Here is a 15,777-nt window from a genome sequence, read left to right as displayed (position 1 = left end):
CTGCTGGGGTGTCACACACAGGGGACACTGGGGCTGTCACTGCTGGGGTGTCACACACAGGGGACACTGGGGCTGTCACTGCTGGGGTGTCACACACAGGGACACTGGGGCTGTCACTGCTGGGGTGTCACACACAGTGGACACTGGGGCTGTCACCAACGGGGTGTCACACACAGGGGACGCTGGGGCTGTCACTGCTGGGGTGTCACACACAGGGGACACTGGGGCTGTCACCAATGGGGTGTCACACACAGGGACACTGGGGCTGTCACCAATGGGGTGTCACACACAGGGGACGCTGGGGCTGTCACTGCTGGGGTGTCACACACAGGGGACGCTGGGGCTGTCACTGCTGGGGTGTCACACACAGGGACACTGGGGCTGTCACCAATGGGGTGTCACACACAGGGGACACTGGGGCTGTCACCAATGGGGTGTCACACACAGGGGAACACTGGGGCTGCCCCACTTCTGCCGTGTCCCCAACAGCTCTGCCAGCACCTTGAGGGAACACAAAGGTTGAGCCAAAGGATGAGAATTGCAGAAGGGGCTGAGCTGGGAGGGACCCAATGGGATCATCAAATCCCAGAATCACAGAATCAGAGAATTACTGGCTTGGAAGAGACCTTCAAGATCATCGAGTCCCACCCATGCCCTAACACTTCAACTAAACCATGACACTGAGTGACACATCCAGCCTTTTATAAACACATCCAGAGATGGTGACTCCATTACCTCCCCGGGCAAACCAATCCAGGACTTTATCACACATTCTGTGAAAACCCTTCTTCCTAATATCCAACCTATATTTCCCTTGGCGCAGCTAAAGATTGTGTGCTCTGCATCTGTCAGTTGCTGCCTGGAGAAAGAGACTGACCCCCACCTGACTACAACCTCCTTTCAGGAAGGTGGAGAGAGTGGTAAGGTCACCTCTGAGTCTCCTTTTCTCCAGGATAAACAACCCCAGCTCCCTCTCCTCACAGGATTTGTGTTCCAGACCTCTCACCAGCCTTGTTGCCCTTCTCTGGACACGCTCCTGCCCCTCCTTGTCCCTCCTAAGTTGGGGCGCCCAGAACTGGACACAGCACTCAAGGTACGGTGCCAGTACAGGGCAAGAATGCCAGGTACACCAGAGGCAGGTACAGGTGGAGAATGATCTCCCTGCTCCTGCTGGCCACACTGTTCCTGATCCACACCAGGAGCCCTTGGCCCTCTTGGCCACCAGGGCACTCTGCTGGCTCATGTTCAGCCGGCTGCCAACCAGCACCCCCAGGTCCCTTTCTGCCTGGGCACTGTCCAGCCACACCGTCCCCAGCCTCTGGCCTTGCAGGGGTTATTGTGGCCAAAATGCAGGACTCGGCACTTGGACTTAATTAACTTCATCTCATTGGACTCTGCCCCTCCCTCCAACCATTCCAGGTCTCCCTGCAGAGCCCTCCTACCTTCCAGGAGATGGACACACGCCCCCAGCTTAGTGTCATCTGCAGATTTACTAATGAAAGACTCAAGCCCCTCATCCATGGTGTCAAGAGAAATATTGAACAGAGCTGGCCCCAGCACAGAGCCCTGAGGGACACCACTGGTGCCTGGCCCCAGCTGGATGCAGCACCGCTCACCACCACTCTCTGGGCCCATCCAGCCAGTTCTGAACCCAGCACAGAGTGCTCCTGTCCCAGCCCTGGGCTGCAGCTTTTCCAGGAGTGTGCTGGGGGAGACAGTGCCAAAGGCCTTGCTGGAGTCCAGGCACACAACACCCACAGCCTTTCCTGCATCCACCAGGAGGCTCACCTGGTCATAGAAGGAGACCAGCTTGGTCAAACACGACCTACCCCTCCTAAACCCCTGCTGGCTGGCTCTGATCCCCTGGCCATCCTGGAAGTGCTGGGTGATGACACTCACTAGAAACTGTTCCATTGCCTTACCGGGTACTGAGGTCAGGCTGCCTGGCCTATAATTACCAGGATCTCCTTCCACCCTTGTTGTGAATGGGTGTCACATTGGGCAGCTTCCAGTCATCTGGAACCTCACCAGGGAGCCAGAACTGCTGGTAAATGATGGAGACTGGCTTGGCAAGCTCAGCTGCCAGCTCCCTCATCACCCTGGGGTGGATCCCATCTGCTCCCAGGGATCTATGAACATCCAAGCAGCTCAGCAGTTCTCTGACTGCCTCCTCCTGGATAACAGGGGCCCATTCTGCTCCCTGATGCTCCTCTATGATGCTGTAGCTGCTCAATGACCTCACACAACAAACTCTGTGATGTCATAGCCCAATCTGTGATTTCACACAACACAGTCAGTGCTGTCACACAGCCCCTTGCTGACATCCCAGCTGCTCTGTGCCTCTATGACACAGCCACAGAGGCGCCACTGTGACACAGCCCTCTCTGGGACATCCCACAGCCCCTGCCAGTGCTGAGCCCTGGGAGCTCTGTCTGTGCCCTGCTGGTGTCCCTGAGGGGCCCTGGCAGTGCCCCAGCCCTGCTGGGCTGTGCACAGGAGCTGCTCCTGGCCAGAGCTGTCTCTCTGCAGCGCTGCTGCCCTTGCCAGGAGCTGCCTCTGGGCCAGGAGCCCGGCCCAGCTCAGCAGCACAGACACAGCACCAGGACTTCAATGACCCTCTGGGGCTTTGGTGCTCTTTGCATCAGAGCCAGTCCCTCAGAGTGGGCTCAAAGACTTCTCAAGAACTCAAAGTGAGATTGAAATACTGAAGTTTCTTGTACTTTGAATAGAATCCTGTGAGGGACAGGACTGAGAAAGTGCCCCCAGGTTCCAGTTAGAGCAGAACACCGGAGGCATTGATGGCAGCTGGGGACAAGCAAGGGAAAGGTGTCTCTGGTGCTGAGCAAACCTGGATGTGTTTCAGGAATGCAAAGGGCCAAGGCCTGAGCCCCAGCCCTGGCCAGGCAGATCCTGTCCCTCCCTCCTTGCTCAGGGCTCTTCCCGGGATGGGCACTGGCATGTGGGGATGGGCAATGCCAAGGGCAGGAGCATGGGGCGGCCCCTGCCAGGCTGCTGAGCAGGGACAAGGAGGCCATGAGGCCCCAGGCCTGCAAGGGTCACTTGTCCCCTCCTCACGGCTCAGGCCCAGGGCCAGCAGCCATGGCCAAGGTGCTGCCCAAGCTGGCTCTGGCAGGGCTGTCTTGCAGCTGCTGCCCATCCCTGTGCCCTGTGCAGCCCAGGCTGTCCTACGGTGTCCCTGCCCTGCACCTCTGTCCCTGCAGGCTCTCGGCATCCCCTGGCTGCCCCACCTGGCTGGGCCCTTCCTTTGCTGGCAGCTCTGCCTCCTGCCTGCCCCTGCCTGCCCACACAAAGCCTTGGGCTGCTCCAGGCTCCTGCTGGGGACGTGCTGCACCACAGCCCTGCCCTGCCAGGGAAATTCCTTTCTCCTGGTGCCACTCTGGGCCTCCCCAGCTGCCCTTGTGCTGCATTCCGCCCCAGCGAGGGCCACAACAACTCCCCCGGCCCCGGAGTCTCAGACCTCAGGCAGCCACCGGTGACCAACAGGGACAGGAATGCAACAGGACGGGTCCGGCTTTAGCAAAATCCAGGACCCTCTCTTGAGCCCGGGAACAAGACAAGAAATGAGGGGCGGGGGTCGGGTCATGGGTTTCACATGACAGGGTAGGGGTGGAGTTTAGGGTCAGGGTCCAATAGCAGGAGGAGCAGGGGACTGCAAATGGGTGGATCAAGGAGCACAACCAATGGAAAAAAATAAGGTGGGGACACTGCAGTAGAATTTAAAGCAATGAGGGCACAGAAAAGGAAGAACATTCTGGGGCCATTCCTATTTTGGCCAGATGGGGTGGAGTGTCTTTTCCCGGGCTTGCAGGGCCACGCCCCACAGGGTGGAGGGGTGGAATCTTCGTTCAATCACGCCCCTCGCCCGATGCTCTCTGTCTGGGTAGAATCCCCGCCGCCTGGGGCGGGGGCGCTCCACACCCTTGGTGCCATTCTTTCTTTCTCTGCCTGTTTCATACAATGAAGAAAAACTCCAGCATCTGTGGAACCACCCTCCAATTCCTTTCAGGCTACTCCTGTCCTCAGTCTGCACACAACTGAGCCCAGAGCCATCAGCCTCTACATCCTGGTTATGTGGTGAGGCCTCCCAACCCCATCTTGGGAGATTTTTGGGTCCTCGACGTGGTCTTTGTAAATGGAAACAGTGGTCAAAGTTATTTTCTCACAGATCTTGCAGTGACAGAACAAGGGTCAATATCTTTGTTACAGATCAGTAATGCCATGGTTGACTCTCCCGAGTAAGGGGCAAATATTAAGTATATGTTAAGAGAAGTTTTGCAGCTGTATAGTTATGTTTTCCCTCTCCCTTGCATTGTTATCACAGGGTGGCCTCAGTAGCTGGGGCACTTGGGAGGGTCGGCTTGTTACTATGGCAGCACCTGACCTCCAATCCAGCTGTGAGAAAGTGATCTGAGCACCACTGTGAAATAAACACAGGCAGGAGACTTTTCTCCTTTTTAATGCCTTTATTACAAGTGATGAGCTCTGGGGGGAGAGCTGACGGGTTCACACTCACGCTGCCACTGCTCCCAGTGGTGACTTGGAGGAGGAGGAAGAGTGCAGCTTTGTCCACTGGTCTGTGGCCAGAACTGGGGATTCCATCCTCATGGGAGTGTCAGGAAAAATCCCTTGTTCACTTTTTCAGTTTGACTCCCAGGGTCCTGCCTCTAGCTGAGGTCCTTCCTTGGCGAGGGCAAGGGGCAAAGAAAGGGTCTCAGCATCTCTGCAGGCTCTGGGCTTTGTTCCTCACATCCAGACATCACTTTGATCTCTTAATTCTGTGTTGGCTCGTTGTTTTTGGGGTCTTTTGGTAAGTTTGGAGGGGTGGCTTTCCCGTGGCATGCTGGCTCCAAGGTCATTTGCATGCCCTCCCATGTCCCCCCGCCATGTCATCCACCTGGCAGCAGTCAGGGTGGTACTGACAAAAGGAGTAGGTAACTAAAAGGACTGCTGATTACAATAACAAACAGTTAGAACTCCACCCTGGCAGCAACTGGTCCAACCTGTTCACTCTGCCACCTTTAAAAAAAATTGGCAGCTTTTTCTACTTATAACAGTCCCCCATCTTTTTCTTTGATCGGGCTTAAACTTAAGCTCGCATCAACTTGCAATTTCTGACTCATAAGCACAGAATTTCCTTAATTTTTTGTATTGATTATAAATTTCTTGAACACTCTGATAATCATGGCTACTTAACTTTGTTCCCTTTCCTGGTTTCTTCAGGTTAACTTTTTAGAGATCTTTAGGTTGGTCTGCCTGGCAGATACTACCATTTTAATGAAGCAGGGAAGTAAGCATAGTAAAAGAGCAAACCAGCAAGTGTACACACAGTGAAGAAAGCTACTTTTTTCCACCAATCTCCTTTGAAAGTCCATAGGTTATCCCAGCAACTGGAATCAAGTGTAGGAGTCCGTTCTTGGTTACTTACACATGCTAGTTTTTTATCTTGTTGGAGAGGTTTCTAATGATTGCTCTCTTCATCTCTAATACTGCCTGAAGCCTGATGATTCTGTTTAACATGGATATCGGGGCCCGATAACCCCAGGACCCATCTTGAGCCCAGGTGGCTGGGCCATAAGTCTTGATAATTTTTCTTGGGGTCCAAACCTGGCTCTTAGAATCTTGGATTCTCCAATTTCTATTGCATTTTGCCTCTTCTGTTTGGTTTCTCTTAAATCATTGTGTATAGGAACTCCTAAACTTGATCCAGTTTCTTTGGGTAATAAGAAGAAAGCTGGTTTTATCATTCTAGCGGTGCAGCTGCCAGACCAGCTTCTCGGCATTTAGTGCATTCTATAGTACTATAGATCAAAAACTGGTGTTTAGGGGCTCCCCAAAAATGTGTTTTTAGCTTCTGTTGGACATTCCCAATATTTAGAAATGTCTTTCATTCTCCAAAAGGGGTTTATCCCTTCTTCAATACATTCATAAAATTCATATGCTTCATGGTAGATACACTTGTTCTTTTCTTTCCTTTCAACAGACCAAAATCTATTTGGATCTCCTGATCCACCAGGTAGCAGAGTTCTTTACTGCTAGATACCTTTTACAGACCATTCTTTTTACTGGCCTATTGTACCCTTTAATACTAAATTCTGAGTTATTCCGTATCCAATTTAAGATTTCTAATAGCCTTAGATTAATTTTTTCCCATGGCCAAATTTCAGTCATCTGGGTACAAACTCGACAATCGGTTAAATTTAGTTCGTGGCTGACTCTTTCTACTGAATCTTCTATGAAAAGGTTCTTACCTCGGGGTATCTCTAAATGGTCTTGTTTTCTTATTGCTTTTACTATCTCTTTCTCTTTGACCAGATCTACCAGGCTTGCTTCAGCAGCATCACATTCAAAGCGCAACCAGGCTTCTCCTACAGGGCACTGTCCCAGGAGTTGCTGCCTAAAAGTGGCGGTATTCTGGGCTATCCAATACATTCTCTTATCTTCTTGACAAAGGACCAATTGGGAGAAGTTAGCACAAGTAGGGTTAGAATTGATGGACTCTAGACAAGGAGCTCACTTCTTCCTCCTCATAGAGGGGTTGGTAGCACTCACTGCACGGCTCTCCTGGGCTCCCCAGAGCTCCACCAGCAATTAGAGCCATCATTACTACCCTTCCCAAGAGTCCGGTATGGGTCATCTTGCACAGCCTGCCCACCCGACCTTGCCTCTTGGGGACTTTGCTGAAAAGAAGCTTCCAAGCTCTTTAGAGTCCCTTCTGTGATAAACGAGTCCACTGGATTTAAGGATCATATAATTATTTTTATTATTATGCAAGTGAGAATAAGCAAAGTTCAGCGCTGGGCGGCCGGGAGTCTCCGCTCCTGTAGGCTCGCACCGTTCCTATCCCCAAAGTTCACCTTTTATTGCCTTCTTCTCCCAGGGATGACGTGGTCTGTCTTTTGAGCTTGCTCATTCAGTTGCTAGGGGGTCTTTTTCTGCCTTCTGGTGGTCATGGGATGAAGGCTCCAAGTCTTCCTCTTTAACCGCTGAGTGAACTTTCCCTTATAAGGCATATCTAGACAGTGGAATTTTCAGAACACTGTACGATTCCTGCAAGCCTTAGCAATTCTTGCGAGTTTAAGGATTGTTGTTACAGCCTTCCTCTGTGACCTCTGGGTGAACTTTTCCTTATAAGGTGTATCTTTACCATGGAATTCCCAAAGCACTATACAATTCCTGCAAGCTAAGCAACCATATGTGGCTGCACATTTAAGAATCAAGTGGTTTTAGCTATTTAGTCATTGCTTTTATATTGTATAATTATTTAGCTATTGATTTAATTAATGAACAAACATATTGCTACTTATTACAGTCAGCATGATCCTCTGTGCTCACACAGATGCTCCAGGAGGAAGACCTCAAGATACCCAGCGCCACCACCCTGAAGCTGGCTGAGCCACTCCTGCCACGCTTGGAGAATGTAAGGCTCTGTGCCCCCAGCCATGGGCACTGGACGCTGCCCAGAAATGTTGTGCCTTGTGCACTTTTGGGCCTCTGCCCTGATGGGCCTGGAATACTTGGTGCTGAGGTCTTTTCCTTTCCTCCAGGACAACAGCCACGTGCAGCTGCTCTCCATTCAGCTCTTCTGCAAAGTGATGGAGCTGGTAGTGGAAGAGGGGGAAAAGCCTCTCACGAGAATTGTGAGCCGGAGCCTCCTCCCTCTCTTCTTGCGTTGGTACGATGAGAACCGGTGTGTGGCAAAAGTCGGGAGGAGAGACCCTTTGTCATCATGGAAGAAGAGAAGAAACCTGAGTCGATGACAAGTGGGGAGATGTTGGGGCCCGAGAGCTTGGCCTGAGGGAAGAGGCCACAAGCTGTGAATTCTCCCAGTCGGTGCCAGCAATGGCAGCGAAGGAAGCGTCCCCACGCAGAGCAAGGAGTGCCCACGAGCTGCACCAGTGGAAGGCGGCTGTGAGGGTGCTGTGGGGAGATGGGGCACAGCAACAGCCCTGCCAGTGGCAACAAAGGGCAACAGTCCAGGAGCTGCCCCCAATGGAAAAGGAGGTGACTGAGTCAGAGCTGAGCCAGCGAGGGGAAGGAAGTGTGAACAGCTGGGAGAAGCAGGCACATTCTCCTGCTCCCAGGGAGGAGGTGCCATCAGCAGGGACACAGAGCCCAGTCCCTGCTCCAGACAGCCCCTGCTGCCCCCCCAGCCCCTCACCCAGCCCACTGGGAGCCCAAAGCCCCAGTGAGCAGCTGGAAGAGGCAGAGCAGGGCTCAGTGCTGGCAGAAAAGGAGAGTGAGGAGGGCACCTCAGCTGGCAGTGATGAAGACTGGGAATCCTGCAGCCAGACTGAGCTGTCCCCAGAGTGCCAAGGTGAGGCAGAGCCAGAGCTGTCCCAAGGAGAGTTCAGCAGCTCCCAAGACCTCTCCAGCTGGGAAGACTGCAGCGAACCAGAGCTCAGAGAACTCCAAGACGATTCCACGGAGGAAGACAGCAGCAGCACAGACCTGCCACAGGACTGCTGTGAAGGTAACAGCATCTTCAGCTTTGGGCCCACTCCCTTGCTGTAGGAGGAAGAGGAGGACAACAGCTGGCATGAAGTCTATGTCCAGGAGCTGTACGAAGATGAAGGCAGGGCCCAAAGGCTGGCAGATCTGGCGGCAGATGGGCTGCCACTGCCCGTCCCTCAGCAGGTCTGGGTTGAGGGGCAGGCAGCGGAGTCCCTGTGTGCCTCGCTTCCCTCGCTGTGCAGCGAAGGCTCCGTGGGCCAGCAGGGGCCCGAGGCAGGGCCACAGAGCCCGGGGCCTGCCCCGCAGAGCCCTGGCGGCGCCTCAGCTGGCCAGCCGGGAGCGCAGGCCCGCAGGCAGCAGCGGCTGCCCCAGGCAAACGGCCCGGCCGCCTCAGGCGGGCGCTGCGGGCGCTGCTCTGCTGGCCCTGCCTGGCGCGGCAGCTGCAGGAGCAGCGCCCGTGGCCCTGCCCAGCCCGGGCCGGCCGATGGCGGCTGCTCCCTGCGCGGGGCCCCAGGGAGCCACACGGGCGGCCTCGGCCTGGACACGGCCCCGCAGCCTCAGCTGCCCCGGCCAACCTGGAGCATCTCCCCAGCACCCACAGGCACTGCTGGGGCCAGCCCTAAACAGCACGCGTGGCACACGATTGGTGCCAGAGCGCTCAGCAGGGAATCCCAGAGTCATCGAGGTGGGAAGAGACCCTGATGCTCACCCAGTGCCACTGGCACCCTGGCAGCACCATCACCACTGCAAAACCACGTCCCCAAGGGCCACATCCTCACAACTCCTCAATGCCTCAGTGACAGCGACTCCACCACCTCCTGGGCAGCTTCTTCCAATGCCTCACCCCTCTGTCAGAGAAAAATTCCTTCTGATATTGAATCCGAACCTCCCCTGGTGCCATCAAAGGCCATTTCCTCTCATCTTGAAAGGATTCCACGCTGGTCCTTTGGGATTATATCCCTGAAGAATGGGCACAGATGGGAGCTATTGCTCCATGGATGTGACTGCAGGACTTTGATTCTTCCAAAACAAATTAAAGAAATAGTAGTAGTAAAAAAAAAAAAGAAAAAAGAAAAAAAACTTAGACCAAAAGTATTTTAAAAATTTAGAAAAAAAGAATAGAAATAAGAAGATGAAGAAGATGAAGAAGAAATAGTAGTAGTAAATTTAGTAAGAATAATAAGAATGAGAATAGGAATAAGTTGAAGAGGAAGATGAACAACTAGTAATTAATATCAGAATATTAAAAAAATAAGAATGACATAGTAAGTGAGCATAACAAGTGAATAAGATTACTTAGAAGGAGGAGAAGAAGAATATTTTAAAGAAGAAAGAATACTAGCAGCAATTAAGAAGAAGAAGGGGAAGAAGAAGACGAGAAAGAAGAAGAGAAAAAAGAAATAATAATAAGATGAAGGATATTAAATCAAAATGCACATCTACATGTCTTCTAGAATCCCAGAATGCAGGAAAGGACCTTAAAAAGTATCTACTTCCAACTGATCATCCTCTGAGCTCTCTCTCTCCAAGACCTCTTTTGTACTTCGATCTCCCTAGCTCCCATTTCTTGTTCAATAAAATCCATGTCCAAAACAATCTGGTTTTGTTCTCCTATGGTCTCATTTGTCCCTTTACTGGGGCAGAGGCACCTCTCCCTCATGGCACCTTAAGCCTGGATGGAAGCATGGGCAAGTTCCTTCCAGCCACAAGCATTCCAGCATTCTGTCAGGGACTCCCTTCCCTTCTTCCCTCTGCTTCCAGCTGCAGAATGTGCAGCAAAGCCACCTTTGCTGTCTGCTCAGCGAGCCCAGCCAGCTGCTGGAGCTTGACCCTGCCCCTGCACAGCTCCCTTGGGAGGCACGGCAGGAGCAGCACCCTGGCAGCCTCAGCAATTGCCCTCTGACAGCTCTGGCACACACTGCAATGGGCTGCAATTCCAGCTGCCAGCGAGGAAAAGATGGTCCTGCCCTTCAAGGCAAAATTCTGAAGGGGCCAAGACACAAACGGAGCGAGATCTTACAAAAACATTTCACTGCCAGCCTCCATAACTTCATCCAGGGCTGTTTGAGCACCTGGATTGGGAAGGAAAAAAAAGAAAAATCAGGGGAGGGTCTTTGGCTGGGAGCTGCCACAGGTAAAGAGAGACACTAGAATGGAAAAGGAGCAGACAAAGGAAGGCAGGAGAGAAAGCAGGACACAAATGGCAACCAGCTGAGAAGGTGGCACTCTGGAAACCAAACCTGGATTAGGGAATAGGAATGGGACAGAAAGGAAGAATTCTGAAACTTTATTTACTATGCTTGTCTGAGCAACCTGTGCCAGGACTTCACCACCCTGACAGGGAAGAAGTATTTTCTGTATCAAACCTGACTTTCATCCCTGTCACAGGGACATTTTATGAAAAATCCTTTCCTTAGGATTTTTTTCTCCTGAGAAGCTGAGAGGCCTCAGGAACAAAATGTAAACAATGATTATCTGCTGCTGTGGAATGCAACAGGTGCATCTGTGATTGGTCTCATGTGGTTGTTTCTAATTAATGGCCATCACAGTCAGCTGGCTCAGACTCTCTGTCTGAGACACAAGCCTTTGTTATTCATTCCATTTCTTTTCTATTCTCAGCTAGCCTTCTGATGAAATCCTTTCTTCTATTCTTTTAGTATAGTTTTAATATCATATCTATCATAAAATAATAAATCAAGCCTTCTGAAACATGGAGTCAGATCTTCGTCTCTTCCCTCATCCTAAGACCCCTGCGACCACCGTCACAATTGGTGACCTCGAGTGACTGAAGAATTCCTCATTTGGTGAAATCCCACAGGAGCACTGCTACACTGGGTAAACCCCGAGTGTGTGGCATTGATGGTCACCACACAAGTGACCACAGAATTGGATTCTAGCCAGGAGCTGAAGAACTGAAGATCCTGAATTTGGACAGAGTTCACAGCAAGGCTGACCACAAAGAGAACCTTTTGAAAAGTGCTCCAGACAAGATGTCCGGAAACCTTCGCAGCACAGAGCAGCCTGCTGAAGCCCAGAGGACACTGTCACAAGGTACTGTTAACTCTTCCCTTCCTGACAATGCTGCCATTCGCAGAATGCGGGAGGACATTTGGGAGAGGGTTCCTATGGAGATGCAGGTTCCATTCTCCCCCTCAGAGGAGAAAATTATTACCCTCTGGCGAGAATGGGGTCATGAGGACAGAGTTCCTCTGGTGACGAGACATTTCTATGAGTTTTTTAGTTGGACAAAACACCTTGGGTTTTTTGTTGATGTTTTGTATGCTTCTGATATATATATATATATATATATATATATATATGGGAATGTATGGAATCGATTTTCGATGACACTCGTTATCAGGGTTTTGGATATCCTCAGATTTATCTGTCATTCAGAACTCACTACCCAGTTTTGAAATGGAGAGCAGCTTCTTTTCAGTGGATTGCCGACTGCAGGGGTCAAGCTCCCTTCCCGCCGGCCCCGGCAGGAGTGGACCCGGTCCAGGAACACGACCTGCTGCTTCCTGGCCCGCCTGAATCGCAGCGGGGGGTCGAGGCTTTGCCCGCAGCTGAAGGAGAGGTTTTTTCTGCGCCTTTGGAGCATGCTCAGACAGAGCCGCTTTTTCCCCCGCCTCGTTGCCCTCAGGGGAGATCTGAGCTGGGCCTCCGGGTCCTGCCCCGGCCACCCCCGCGGACCCCGCCCTGGCCAGCCCCACAGACCCCGCCCCAGCTGGCTCCGCAGGCAGCGCCAGTCCCCGTGGTGCCGCCTCCCGGGCCTGCGGGGCCTCCCTGACCAGCCCCGCGGGCGTGGCCGCCTCCCTGGGCAGCCCCGCCCGCGGCTCCGGCTGTTTCAGCGACTGCGCCTGCGCGGCCGATCCCAGAGCCAGGGGCCGACCCCCCGGCCCTGCCTCCCCCCCGGCTGTCCCGCTGTCTCCCGTGTTGGCTCCGCCGGTTTTGCTGTTTTGCCCGTGCTGCAGCTTCTGGAACCCGGAGGAGATGCGGCTGCTGCCTCAGCCCAGTGGGGGATGCACTCCCTCTGGCCTCGCCACCTGCCGCCAGCCCGGTCCCAGTTCAAGATGATGCTGAAAATGACGCCGAGCCTGCGGAACCATCACCAGAGCTGCCCGCGGTCCCACCGCCCCCAGTGGCAGCTGCTGTGGCACCTGCAACCAGCGTGACTTCCCCCCCATGTTTTTCAGGCTGTCCTGGGGCTGCCCCTGCAGGGGAGCTGGGACAGGGGAAGGGGGCATCAGCCTCTCTTTCCGTGGAGGAGGCATGGCCCGACAGCTGAGTGTGGGCGCAGCCCGGCTGCCTGCTTTCAAACTCAGCGTTTTTCACGAGCCAGTCTGCGTTTGGTTGGCAGTTCCCCCTTGGGGCTTGCAAAGCTCCCTGCCATCCCTCGTGCACCCCAGTGGCGTGGGGGGGGGTGGCTCCTGAAAGTTCTGCCTCTGGTCTCCAGCCCGGAGGGGGTGGGGGTGGTACCGAGGGGCAGAAAGTGGGAACACCTTTTGCATTTGCATTGCAGGGGCGAGGGAAACAGCGGAAAGCGACCATCGCTCGCTTGCTGTGGGGAAAAAACATCCCCGGATCCGAGATGAAGATTCTCGGGACAGCTTCTATTCCCCCACTGCCGGTATGGGCCGGTGGTTCGGGGGGAAGGAAGCGTTTGGTCACTCATCTGCCATTGCATTGGCAGCAGGGTGCTGGTCTGTGACAACGCAGAGCCCACCTCGTGGGTCAGGTCTGGGCCGTTTGGCTCGGTTCCCCGGGCCAGGGCCACTGCCCGGCCAGGCTGTTGGGTTTGGGGGCTTTGCTTCCCCCGTCAGGAATTGGGCCACCGTTCTGTGGGCAAGGTCTGGGGTTCCTGATCCTTCCAAGAGGGCCAGGGCCCCCTCAGGGCCTCAGAGACTCCTCTCTGCTGCTGCTGCTCTTTCCAAAAATGAAAATAAAATTTAAAAAAAATTAAATAAAAAGAGTTGAAAGAGCTAGCAGCAGCTCAAAAGCATTGAAGAGGCAAAAATTAGCCTCAGCCCAAGTGGTTCAATAACAGGCTGTTGCCAAGACATTCTAGAAATTTTCTCAGAATTGTTTGATGACTATGAATGGATTTTTGATAACTATTGATGGATTTTTTTTATCAATTTGTTGTTTCAGGATTCTGCAAGCCTGTTTCAGGACCAAAAGAAACTTTCAGAGATGTCAAAGAGGAACATCTTCACTCCATGGACTTTCTCCTGAAACTCGGCTGTTTGGACTTGGAGCAATGAACTTTCTTTGCAATTGTTTTTTGCATTTTCTTATATTGTAAGATTGTTTTAGTGATATGATAGAATTTTATGTTCTCCAGGTGAAGAATTTCCCTGATCATTTCACATCAGCACTTGATTGAGGTTTTGCTTGGCAACAGATAACCTGTCAAGTGTTTGTTCTTTCCTCTGCATGAGCCCAGCAGAAAAAATTACAAACACTTTTCTTTCTAATTTAACTAAAATTAAAAAGGGTGATATGTCACAGACATCTTTTATGAAAAATCCTTTCCTTAGGTAGGATTTTTCCTCCTGAGAAGCTGAGAGGCCTCAGGAATGAAATGTAAACAATAATTATCTTCTGCTGTGGAATGCAACAGGCAGATCTTTGATTGGCCCAAGTTGGATGTTTCTAATTAATGGTCAATTACAGCCCAGACAGGGGCTCGGACAGAGAGTCTGAGCCACAGGCCTTTATTGTCATTCTTTCCTATTCTATTCTTAGCTAGCCTTCTGATGAAATCCTTTCTTCTATTCTTTTAATATAGCTTTAATGTAATATATATCATAAAATAATAAATCAAGCCTTCTGAAACATGGAGTCAAATCCTCATCTCTTCCCTCAACCTGAGATCCCTGTGAACACAGTCAGAGGGGACACGCAGGGTCCTGCTGCCGTTCTCCTCCGCGCTGCGTTCTGGGCCCAGACAAGGAGGAGCAAGGGCAGCTCAGGCTGCAAAGGTCCCTGTCCTGCTGCTCCAGCTGCACAGCACCATGGAGTTAAAGGTCGTGCTGAGCATGCTGAAGGGAACAAGGACCCTGGGTTTTAGAAGAGCCAGCTTGAGGATGCTGTGAACCCAGCCATGTGGGATTCCATGGCAAGCATCCACTGAGGGCAAAGGAGCTTGCAATGCTGGAAGGTTTCACAAAGAGCTTCCTCAAAGCACAGCAATGCTCCATGCCTACACACGGACAGGAACAGGGCAGAACCAGAGACCACCATGGCCTAGCAGTGAGCTTTGGGTGTGCCTGAAAGCAAATGGAGCAGCAGCAGCAGCAGGGAGTGGCTGAGACTCAGAGGCGCGACCTGTCCCAGGGGCCGCAGCGCTGTCAGGCAGTGCCTGCACACTGGGTGCGGTTCCGGCGGCTCTGCTCTCCCCACAAGCCAGGAATCGCAGCCCCTACCTCAGATCCAGTCAGAAACCCAACCAAGCGAGACCAGAGGCAGGGGACCCTTCCCATCTCTCTTGGGCATGGCTGCAAAACAGCTGCTGGGTCTTCCTGCGCCTGTGTTTGGGCTGTGCTGAGCCCAGAGCCGGCCAGCTTGTGCTCCGCTGTGCCAGGAGCGTTCTGGGCGGGCAGGAGAAGGGCTGCGTGCACAGTGGGGAAGGGGCTCACCAGAGCCTCCTGTGGGAACAGGGCTCCACTCCCAGGCTGGGAACAGCCTGGTTTTGCTGCCCTGAGCGCGGGCAGGAGCTCAGGCACGTGCAGAGGCAGAGAGCAGCTCTTGTTTATAGGGGCCCTGGGCTGCGTGCTGCAAGGGACACGTGGAAACAGACTTGGGGGCAAGGAAGATGAGCTCCAGCTGGAGTGCCTGTGCTGCAAGAAGCAGAAGTAATTCAGCCTTGCCAGGGTTTCTTAAGTGTGTGTTGGTGTTCCCTGGGCAATGTAGGCATTTGGGGAAATGCCTTTGGAAGAGAGGGGCTTGCTTCTCAAGCAAAGTGCTTCCCTAGGAGCCCCCAGTGAGATCGGTGCAAGTGTCTCCATTTGACTCCCTGTGTATCCTTCAGTCCTTGGGGCCCCTTGCACTTTGCAGAGGGGCATGCAAAGGGAGAAGGCTGTGAAGAAATACGAATTATGTTCTCTTGACGCAGAGTGTGATTTTATACCCTCTCTCCTATGGTGCAGATGCTCTTCATTTCTACTGTGTTGACTATTCTTATCAATACATATTTTAACTTGCTCTGGCATTCTTCCCATAGAAAAGCTTTCCTTGGGTATTTGATTTACGTCTGCAAATGTTGATACGTAACTTCAGGTATCTGAATTTAGCCCATTT

Source organism: Molothrus ater, chromosome 38, assembly GCF_012460135.2.
Source record: "Molothrus ater isolate BHLD 08-10-18 breed brown headed cowbird chromosome 38, BPBGC_Mater_1.1, whole genome shotgun sequence".
In the NCBI taxonomy this organism is placed as follows: Eukaryota; Metazoa; Chordata; class Aves; order Passeriformes; family Icteridae; genus Molothrus; species Molothrus ater.
Note: the sequence above shows the minus strand (reverse complement) of the source record.